At 44.0% G+C, this 10,709-nt stretch overlaps 1 long non-coding RNA gene across 1 annotated transcript in view; it reads right to left on the minus strand.

Moving 5' to 3' along the window:
- The window catches only part of LOC142491297 (uncharacterized), a 51,970-nt gene extending 43,079 nt beyond the window's left edge, over positions 1-8,891 (minus strand). The window contains exon 1 of the long non-coding RNA XR_012800364.1: positions 8,596-8,891. This is a non-coding gene — a long non-coding RNA (uncharacterized LOC142491297). The remainder of the gene's footprint in view (positions 1-8,595) is intronic.
- Between the last annotated feature and the right edge of the window lie 1,818 nt (positions 8,892-10,709).

The following is a 10,709-nucleotide window of genomic DNA, read 5'->3' on the forward strand; positions in this document are numbered from 1 at the left end:
CACAAACCCTGACTGGCGCACGCACACAAACCCTGACAGCCGCACGTACACACACTGACAGCCGCACGCACACACACCCTGACTGGCGCACGCACACAAACCCTGACTGGCGCACGCACACAAACCCTGACAGCCGCACGTACACACACTGACAGCCGCACGCACACACACCCTGACTGGCGCACGCACACAAACCCTGACTGGCGCACGCACACAAACCCTGACAGCCGCACGTACACACACTGACAGCCGCACGCACACACACCCTGACTGACGCACGCACACACCCTGACTGACGCACGCACACACCCTGACTGACGCACGCACACACACTGACGCACGCACACATTGACTGACTGACGCACGCACACACACACACACTGACTGATTGACGCACTGACTGACACACACACATACATACTGACGCACGCACACAACCCCTCACAGCCGCATGCACACAACCCCTCACAGCCACACGCACACATACACACACTGACTGCTGCACACACACCCACTGACTGCTGCACACACACACACACACACACACTGACACACACACACACACTGACACAAACAAACACACACACTGACACACACACACACACTGACACACACACACATACACTGACACACACACACACACACACACACACACTGACACACACACACACTGACTGACGCGCACACACACACACACACACACACACACACACACACACACACACACACACACACTGACTGACACACACTGACTGACACACACACACACTGACTGACACACACACACTTACTGACGCGCGCGCGCGCGCACACCCCCACACCCACACCCACTGACTGACTGACTGCCGCACGCACACACTGACTGACTGAGGCACACACACACGCACACACTGACTGTGTGTGTGTGTGCGTCAGTCAGTTTGTGTGTGTGTTTGTGTTTCTGCGTCAGACTCACTGACGCGCGCGCACACACACTGACTGACTGACGCACACACAATGACGGACGCACACACACTGCATGAAGCTGTAAAGGAGGGAGGGGGGGAACTGGATTGATGTGAATGGGGGACAAACAGAGAGAGGGGGAGGGGTGAGGAGAGAGAGAGGAGCGGGAATATTACATCCCGGGCAACGCCGGGTCTCTCAGCTAGTATAAAATAAACGTAAAGAGAGGGTGCATACCATTCAATGATGGATACAAAAAAAATTAACAACAGGACAGTCACTCTTATACTCCCAGAAAGTGAATATATATATCATTTACGTGAATCACTATCCGTATTTGAAGTGTGTGTGTATATAAATATATATATACATACAAATGAGCATACAGTAATATTTCCATTTGCTATTTGCCTTGCTATGGAGGGTTTTTGTCACTTTTTTACTCACATAACTTCACATATACAGTACATACATATATAATATATAATATATATAATATATATATATATATATATATATATATATATATATATGCAGTGGAAGTGTATTGTGTGTATTTACCTACACACTCACTCCACATTTCAGTAACATACATATACATCTAAATAATATTCACATATACACGTTTGCTATAAATGGAATTATTACAATTTTACATTATATACACGTGCAATGAATGGAATAAACACTGTAATAAGTTTGAAATCGCATATCCGAGCTGCTATGCATGGCTGATCCCTTTTCTCCAGCTTCCTTGAATGTACTCTATGAGGAAGATCATGTGACCAGATGCTAGTGCACGTTTAGAGAGAGGGAGGGCAGTGCTGACAAAGGGGTGTGCCTGGGTTTGTGACAGGACATGAAGGGGCAGTGCCTTAGCAAATGCTTGTTAAAATAGAATACAAGAAAATTGGTCTTTCAAAGTTGTTTTTTTAAAAACAGAAAATGCTAAAAGTATTATTTCTTACTACAGAACTGATTTATTAAAAAAAACACACATGCAGGATATAGACTGAACTGCAGCTTTAAGCGGGACCTCCGTGTTACCTCCTCATCAGGCACGCCTAAAACATACTCTACTTTCACCTCTTCTTGGTCTATTTTCCCGGAATGCAAGCTATTCCCGGTAGCGCCTGCGTATGAAAATAGCAATAGCAATTCCAAAAAGTGCTTGCAGCACGTGCTCCTTGCTGGAGCAGAATTAGGAAGTGTTCTTACATTGAGAACAGCCGATATTCCTAATTGGCAGCTAATATCAGACAGGTGCAATGTAATGTGGGAAGCCCCACGTTGATGTTGTTTAAATAAATTAGGGATAGACACACCTCGGCTCTGCCTGTCCAGTCATTAAATTAGCGAAAACATAAACTACATTTTGCATTTATTTTTGTCCAACAACATCACGGTCGTATTTTTACGGGGTGCAAAAAGCCATATATATGATAGATAGATTGAATGTTTGTATTTTTTAGTAATTAAGTCTACTTAGTGTCTGATCACTTGTTAGGTGTTTTTTTTTCTTTTTCTAGTATTATTGTAATGTCTTTATGTTTCATTACATTTCATCTATATTTGTTTCATAGGTGTATATATCCATCAGATATAATGTATATGCTGAATCCATTCTTATGCATATGTTACATCATTTTGTTTATATGTTTTTTTTTATAGGTCTGTTAAGTATGCCTCAGTTGAGTCACGCAGTCTGTTTATTATGTTTATCTTTATTTTGTGTCTTTGTATATATATGCGTTCTCCATGTGTCAGTTTTTGTGGCAGCTGGATCATCTTTTTAGCCATTATGTTATCTATTGGCTTGCAACATTATTGTTGCAAGGCTTTATCTGTTTGTAATACATTTCTTCTATTTACCTAGTCCAAATTTAACAAACATATAATTTCAATATGAACACCCTTGGTTCCATCCTTTATCTACAGCAGTGTAAGGGTTAAGAGTTTCCGTGTTAGTTGAGAGCTTCATGACGTCTCTCTATCAGCTGTAGGGACTATTTTAACAATTAGAGAAGGACTTTTTACTCAAATGTAAGGTTTTTCAGGCTATTTAAAGTCAGACCTAGCTGCCACATATCACTCTTTGATAAAGTCGCAAGACGAAACGCGTCAGAGGATTTCTAAGTCTTTTTAACCTGGCTGTCATGCCGCAATAAAAGTTTTCTCTACTGCACGTTGCCTTCAGCCTGATTTTAACCAGCAGTGCTCTGAGCCCTTTCACTCGCTTACAAAAAGCCATATAGTGTCTGAGTAACGGGTTTGCGCTATGACTCATACTAGAAAACAAGAGGTAACGTTCAATGTATTCAAATATTAAAAAGTGTACAGCACATAAAATAGGCAGAGCTGTCTCATCAAACGGCACGTCCCCACCTCACCCCATCCACTAAATGTAAGCATATGCCTCAGTAATAGCAACGATCCCCTCCCGGTTGGAGGCTATAAGGTTAATCCATGACCTGGGCTTGCTGCAGAGCTCAAGCCGCGCGCCCGCTACTGGGTAGGAGAAGGGGGAAGGTGGGGATAGCGGCCGCATCCTGCGCCTGGTGTCACACATCCCGCAGAGACTCCTGGATGTTGTTGTTATATTGATTTGGGGTTTTCTTGCGCTCCTCTCTTTATTATGTTATATGTGGTTAATTGGCCCCGGTGGGTCACGGGAGTGAGTGGGAGCAGCAGAAGAAACATACACTTGGATCTGCAGTGAAATCCCCATCAGTGCAGACTGATCTGTGCAGACTGATCTGTGCAACGTCCAATGCAATACTTCCTGGTAACACATTTTATAACGAAATAAATAAATTAGACAACTCTAAATTGCCCCAAAGGTTTACAGTTATAAAAAGAGAAAAGGATTTAGCAGTATGGAGGTTATAGTAGCAAGCTAATTCATAAAAGTATATAAATATTTATAAAACTTTAACCAGCCTTGTTTAAAGAGTTACTAACCCTCCCCCATGTTATGAGACACAGGGGCGTAATCTGTATTATCTGAATCGGCTGAAGTTTTTGGATGGAATTCCCCTTTGATTTTAATCGGAAATTACATCCGAAAATGTTCCGAGCGGTCACTTTGGAGGATACAGAACAAGTCCCATCGTTAGTAAATATTTCACTGGAGTTTTTTGCCTTCCTCTAAGTAAATATAACTACAAATATAGTATGAGTTTCTCCACCAATTAAGTTTACCCCATTTTTATTCGGATAAACATACCTTTCGGATTATGTAGCAACATTGAAATAACAGGATTTTCAGTTTGCATCTCGTAGCCTTAATGAAACAAGGCCCTTTGCCCGGAATTTGCACCAAATGCATCAAAACGGTCAATGGTCATAGGTGCATGAACATGGCATAGTGAGACATTATATTGTGTGCCTCTGTGTACAGTATGTGACAAATTACTCTGATCTGGAGTAAGTCTGTCTCATTACCAGTCTGCACCAGATGCAAGAAATGTTATTAAAAGAAACGTGTTAAATTTAATGTAGCATTGTGCGTTGATACTTCTACACCAGGGGTGGCCAACTCCAGTCCTCAAGAGCCGCCAACAGGTCAGGTGTTCAGGATATCCCTGCTTCAGCACAGGGGGATGAAATCAGTTGCTCACTTGAAGACTTCAGCTTCAGCACAGGTGGCTCAATCAGTGGCTCAGTCTTTGACTGAGCCACTGATTGAGCCACCTGTGCTGAAGCAGGGATATCCTGAAAACCTCACCTGTTGGTGGCCCTTGAGGATGGGAGGTGAACCCTTGAGCTTTCACACTGGCTGGGCTACTTTCCCAGGCTGTTTCCGTATTCCTGTCATACCTGGTGAGGAACGCTGCAAGGTGCGAAAGCTCGTATCTTTTCATCAGTCTGTTGGTCCAATAAAAGGCATCACGCGTCCTACTCCTTCTCCATCATGTGTTATTGTAATACATTATCACACCGTGCAAGATTGTACCCACTGCTGTGCCAATTACACTGCACGCCTGCTAAATGAATAGTATACAAAGGAGCAAAGGTACGAATAAGGGTTATTTGCCTTTTGTTACCTGGAGAAATATAATGTGGCTCTTAACAGGGAGAACACAGAGCATTGTGGTTAAGGAGCTGATCGTTGAAGTAACAAACCTCAATTTTCAACCCATTTGCAGATCTATCCTTTGTTCAGATTACAGTATCTCTGTGCATCAGATACCCAACTCTACAGGGCACTTTGCATTACAGCCACTCATCGCTCCTCTTATGTTCTAGCACTTTGAATATTATTATATCTAATGAAAGTGCATCGCATTTAATGCTGTCATATCATCATGTACAATGCGCTGCTAGCCCCTCTGATAGCTACAATGTTGAATTTGTATTAACAACTGGAAAAGGTGCAGAGAAGAGCCACGAAATTAATAAAGGCGATGGATAATCTGATTTATGAGGAGAGGCTAGCTAATGTAGATTTGTTTACGTTAGAAAAGAGGTGTGTAAGAGGGGATATGATAACTATGTACAAATGTATTCAGGGCTAATACTGTACACAGAGCTTTCAAAAGAACTGTTCATCCCAAGGGTAGTATAAAAACACAGGGCCATCCCTTCAGGTTGGAGGAAAGGAGATTTCACCAGCAACAAAGGAAATGGTTCTTTACAGTAAGGGCAGTTACAATGTGGAATTCATTACACATGATGACTGTGATGGCAGATACAGTAGATTTGTTCAAAAAAAGGTTGGACAACTCTTTAGAAGGGAAATGTATACAGGGATATACCAAATAAGTAAACATGGGGAGGATGTTGATCCAGGGAATTTATTTTTCCCCTTATGAGACATTAGTAGAGATGGGGCGAATTTCGATCTGTAGCGGAACAGCCGGTTCCTTTTATCCGCGGATATGAGCGGATCAATCTCAAAAAAGGCGATTCGCGTTTTGCAGATTTTTTATTATTCGTCTAACTTTAGCATACTGTAGGTTGAACTTAATGTACCGAGGTCTTTCTTTCAACATCATCTACTGTGTAACTATTAATAAACACACACATCCCAGCAAACTCAAGAACCCCAAAACCCACCACATGATATATACAGCTTATATATTCGTGTCAAAAAGGAGTGCTACTGAGCGTGGCCAAATGTATGCAACAAAAGGCAAAGATACCCAATGTGCTACATCCAAAGTGACAAAATACATAGTGCCATACTGCAGAGCTGCAGCCGCGCCGAGACGTTAGCTGCAGGCTTATAATGCTTTGGCCAAAGGGTTTAATGAAATGACCCTTACTCATTTAGCACTTAAGTATTGTACTGTGTATTTTGTCCCTTTGGATGCAGCACTGGGCATTTCTGTCTTTTGTTGCATAGTGTGTAACTATGTAGCTGCGTAACTACATAACTATGTAACTATGTAGCTGCGTAACTACATAACTTTGTAATTATGTAACTCTGTAACTATGTACCTATGTACTGTAACTATGTTACAAGATACCAGGCTTATGTAGCAAAGCACCTAATTACAGGGCTCAATCTATAGCAATCAGTGTAAGTAAAACCTAACTTTTATTATCACATCAAACACACCATGTGAAATAGGGACAATTGCTGTTTTTACATAGTCAGTTGTAATGAAAGTTAAGTATTAATGACACTGCTTTGTACAGGCTGAATGCTGTTAATGTGTGTTCAGAGTGTGCGTTGATTTCATTGACTCTTAATACAGAAACAAAATGATCGGTTAACAAGAAAGTGGGCAATGAAATCCTTCTCCCTGAGTGTTTCACACTTCCGGCCTTATTCACCTAGAAAAGGTCCCGACGTTTATACAGACGTTTTTTTTTCAATCGCATTTTCATCGGAAGTGTACAATTCCATTTCAACAAACATCCAAAAATGGGACAATTGAATGTACACATTTACCACGAAAGAGTGACTTAGGCGCAAATATAGGAAAGAGAAGAACGGAGAGAACAAACAATCATAGGGTAGTATGTTCCAATATTTGAACCTCGCAGCTGGTAAGGTATGGACTCACAATTAGGTAGATGGTTAAATGCCTGTATCCACCATTTGGACCAGGAACTCTGCGTCAGGTATTTCTTTAAAGCAGCAAGGCTCTCCCACACTCTCCAATCGTTCCAGCAACAGGATCCCAGAGTAGTTCAAGTTTCACCTGAATATAGGGCTTCCGTCTCAAGGACGGATCCCATGCATGGGACAAGGTAGGAAAACACAATATAGTGTGTAACGGGTATTCTCGGTGAATACTGACGCTACTACCGTGCTGTGTAACCTGTGTGGCTCTCAGGAACCTAAGTCTCCGCTGCGGAGCCTGGGGAACATGCATATATTACAATCTCGTGGTGCAACGCCTCCACCTGGGAGGGATCCCAACGGAGTGGGAGAAGGCCCTCACAGGAAACAATCAAATTGAGCAAACAGTGGCAGAACAGAACTGGCTTTACTGCATATACAATGGTTAACAACAATCAACAGGTGTCCCTCCCTTGAGGGGACACTGAATACTGCGTCTGGCAAAACGCTTCCATTTACACGGGTGATCCCACCCCGTGTCCATAACCCCACACAATCTGTCCGCACCCTTTGAGGGAGAAAACATATGTGACTGCGCAGTCACTGGTCCGTAACAATAATAAGCAATATCGTTGGTGCACTTGCTGACCAGAGTTACCTGCCGAGCACTCCAGTGCTCGGGCCTGCAACGGAACTTCACAAAGGATCTGTGGACGGAAGAACTCCGAAACCACCATCCGGGGCGATCCCACCCGGAAGGCCTCTGCAACGCCAGCGGAGGTATAGGCCCAAACCTCTGGATGGACTCGCAGCGTCGGCTGTGTCTCTAATGGACTCTGTATAGTAAGGGGCAATGTCCCTGACTGGGGCCGGTCCCTACAATACTCAGCTGTAGTGACTTAGGGCTATCTGGGGCCTAAGGGGCTGCTGGCCTAGTGCAGAGAGTCACTGACTCCTGCACCCTACCTCTTTCCCTTAGCTGCTCCCGGCGCCGACTGACTAACGTGCTCAGAGCCCGCGAAATGTATCAATCCCTCTGTGCAGGGAGATACTCCAGCCCTATTGGCTCCCTGGCGTCACGTGGGCTGCGCAGAGGCTCATGGGACTTGTAGTCCCTTCCTAGAGCCTCCCTGGTAGGCTAGGGTTCGCGCATGCTCCTTTCTGCGCATGCGCAACTCTGCTGAGCAATGATGGCGGCGCCCTGCACTACGAGCCGCCGTGACCTTAACAACGCGACAGCGGCCTTAGCAACGGCCCGCACGCGTTCCCGGCAACCGGCTGTATTCCTGTGATGGCGCGCTGCTCGCTACCATGCCCCCACACCTCTCTGCGAACGGCATTACTACTTTCCCTGGAGACTGCAGGAGTGGGTAAGAGACATTATTTCTGACCATCATAGCTGAGTACTTTGATGTTTTTATTGTTCATAGTGACTCACAGGTCTATTTGGCATATACCCACTCCTTAGAACTCCCATTGGAATTTTTTGTATACCAAGATTGGTTTAATTGGATGAAGTTATACTGGGTGGAGCACCCTATATATTTTCCAAGTACAAGGGGGGAACCTGGCTACATGTGTAAAATCGTTTTTAATATAAATAAAACAAAGAATACCTTTGTAGGTATTGCACTCACACTTTTGTAGTAAAACATGCGCAGTTTGAGAGTTTTTGGAAGCCGAGTCTCTCACACTCAATGCTGCCCCGATGCTGGTGTCAGTCTTCACCCGCGATCACTTCCGCATCACGTGATTGTTCACAGTCTCGCGAGATCTCGCCTCAGCTGCGGACTCCGGCTCCGTGAAGGAATTCGGCTATCTGTCTCTCACTGCAATCACACGCCCCTTTTTTTTCTCTCTGTTCTTCTCTTCCCTATATTTGCGCCTTGGTCATTCTTTCGTGGTATCCGCTTTTGCGGCATTTGTGGAGCCATGGACCTAAGTGGCTGCAGCTATACAGGGATAGTTAGAATAAAGGGTTAAAACATCTCTCTCTGTGTGTGGAATATATTATATTAAGTATCGTATTTGCTATTGTTTGAAGTTGCGCTGTTTGTATATTGTATTTAGAATGTGTACATTTGTTTATAAATCTGTTTCTTCGATACATATTAAAGAAAAGAGAATTTATTTTAGAGAAAAAAAAACTCGCTTTCAACCTTTTTTTCCATAACTATTGTGGAAATCGTTCTAAAACATGAACCGTACACTTTTGGTCACTATTTTCAACCACTTTGGCCATTGCGATGAACCCTTCCTTGCTAGCACAGCCTACAGTACAACTACAGCAATTGACCATGCAAAACAGCAGTGAAAAGGTTACTAAGCAAGTGAAGGAAAATGCCAACCAGGCATTGTAGGGGCTGCATTCTTCTATTACTTGTTATTTCTTTTCCTTGCAGCCACTTTCTCTTCATTAATAAATGTTACAGTTCACTCTTTGAAGATGGAATAGATTTGCAGTCATCTCTGTATATTAATTATTGATAAATGAAGCCCGGAGAAACGTTGATGGAACCGGGCGTGATTAAAAGCAGACGGGCTTTAATTTGCTGTCTCCCGCCGTAACGGGGAAGGCATCCAGATTAATAAAAGCACTTCTTCCAAGGGGATGAGATTAGAGGCCAGGGTTGGAAATTAGCGCTGCAGAGGCACTTTCTTGGAGGCGTGAGAGGAGTTGATTGGCTGGGAGCCGGAGAGGTAACAGAAAAATGGCGTTGAGTTTATTTAACCTCTTCAATGCTGACTACTGTATGTTTGGCAATTCTTTTCACACAGTTAACACATTTGCTGCTGCTAAAGATTACAAGGTTATTTTTTATCTAACATCATGTTAGCCTGTTCTAGTGTTCTGAGATCTAAAGAGTCCTGTAAACACAGATGTTATTTAGACTGATGAGTCTATGCTACACCTGTCAGTATTGCCCTTTTGATTTACCTGATTAGATTCAGATGTGTCTGATGTTGGAGAGGTTTAAATAACGGACCTTTCTCCCACTCTATGTACTCCATTCCGGTGCGAAACGCGTGGGAAGAGATTCCCTGTCTTTTTGGGAGGAGATTCCCTCTTTTTTTGGGAGGAGATTCCATTTCGTTTTATGCATTTTGTTCTGTGTATTTTTACTATGTAATCAATAAATAGTTTCCATGTTTTACATCGGGTGACTTTCATAGGGTTGCGGTCCCACCAATCCTCTCTTTTTTTCCTTTTGGCCATTTTTGTGATTGGATTTTGTGATTGCACGCGGGCAGTACGGATCCTCGTATAGCCCCTACTGACTGAGCTCTTGGCCAGTTGAGGGAGACAAGCACAAGCAGCTCCGACTGCATACATGAGGTATTGAGTAAGACCATTACACGCAGCTTCGACTTAGGCTGAGTTACCGGAAGTCACAGCGGTGCATGCTACAGCATGCGCGCCACACCACAGCACAGTCCTCTATGGGGCAGGTCCAAGTGGCTGTATGTGTGTGGGCACGCAAAGTGCTGTGATGCGTATGCTGGCAGGGAAGACAAGAATTTTGTCTTCCCATGCCGCGATGCGGTCACATGGCGGCGCATAGTTAATGGCAGGGCAACTATGCCCAGTCATGGTCATGCCCCCTGCCATGACCCTGTCCTCTTGCACTCCCATAGAGAACCCTACAGACCGCCAATCGCAGCAGTAGTCGCTGCACGCGCAACCATGCCACCAGCCGCGTGTGCAGCCGGGAGGACAAGGCCGCAGCCTTAGCCCCTATTTGACTTTCTG

The sequence above is a fragment of the Ascaphus truei genome, chromosome 3 (assembly GCF_040206685.1).
Source record: "Ascaphus truei isolate aAscTru1 chromosome 3, aAscTru1.hap1, whole genome shotgun sequence".
NCBI classification, from domain to species: domain Eukaryota; kingdom Metazoa; phylum Chordata; class Amphibia; order Anura; family Ascaphidae; genus Ascaphus; species Ascaphus truei.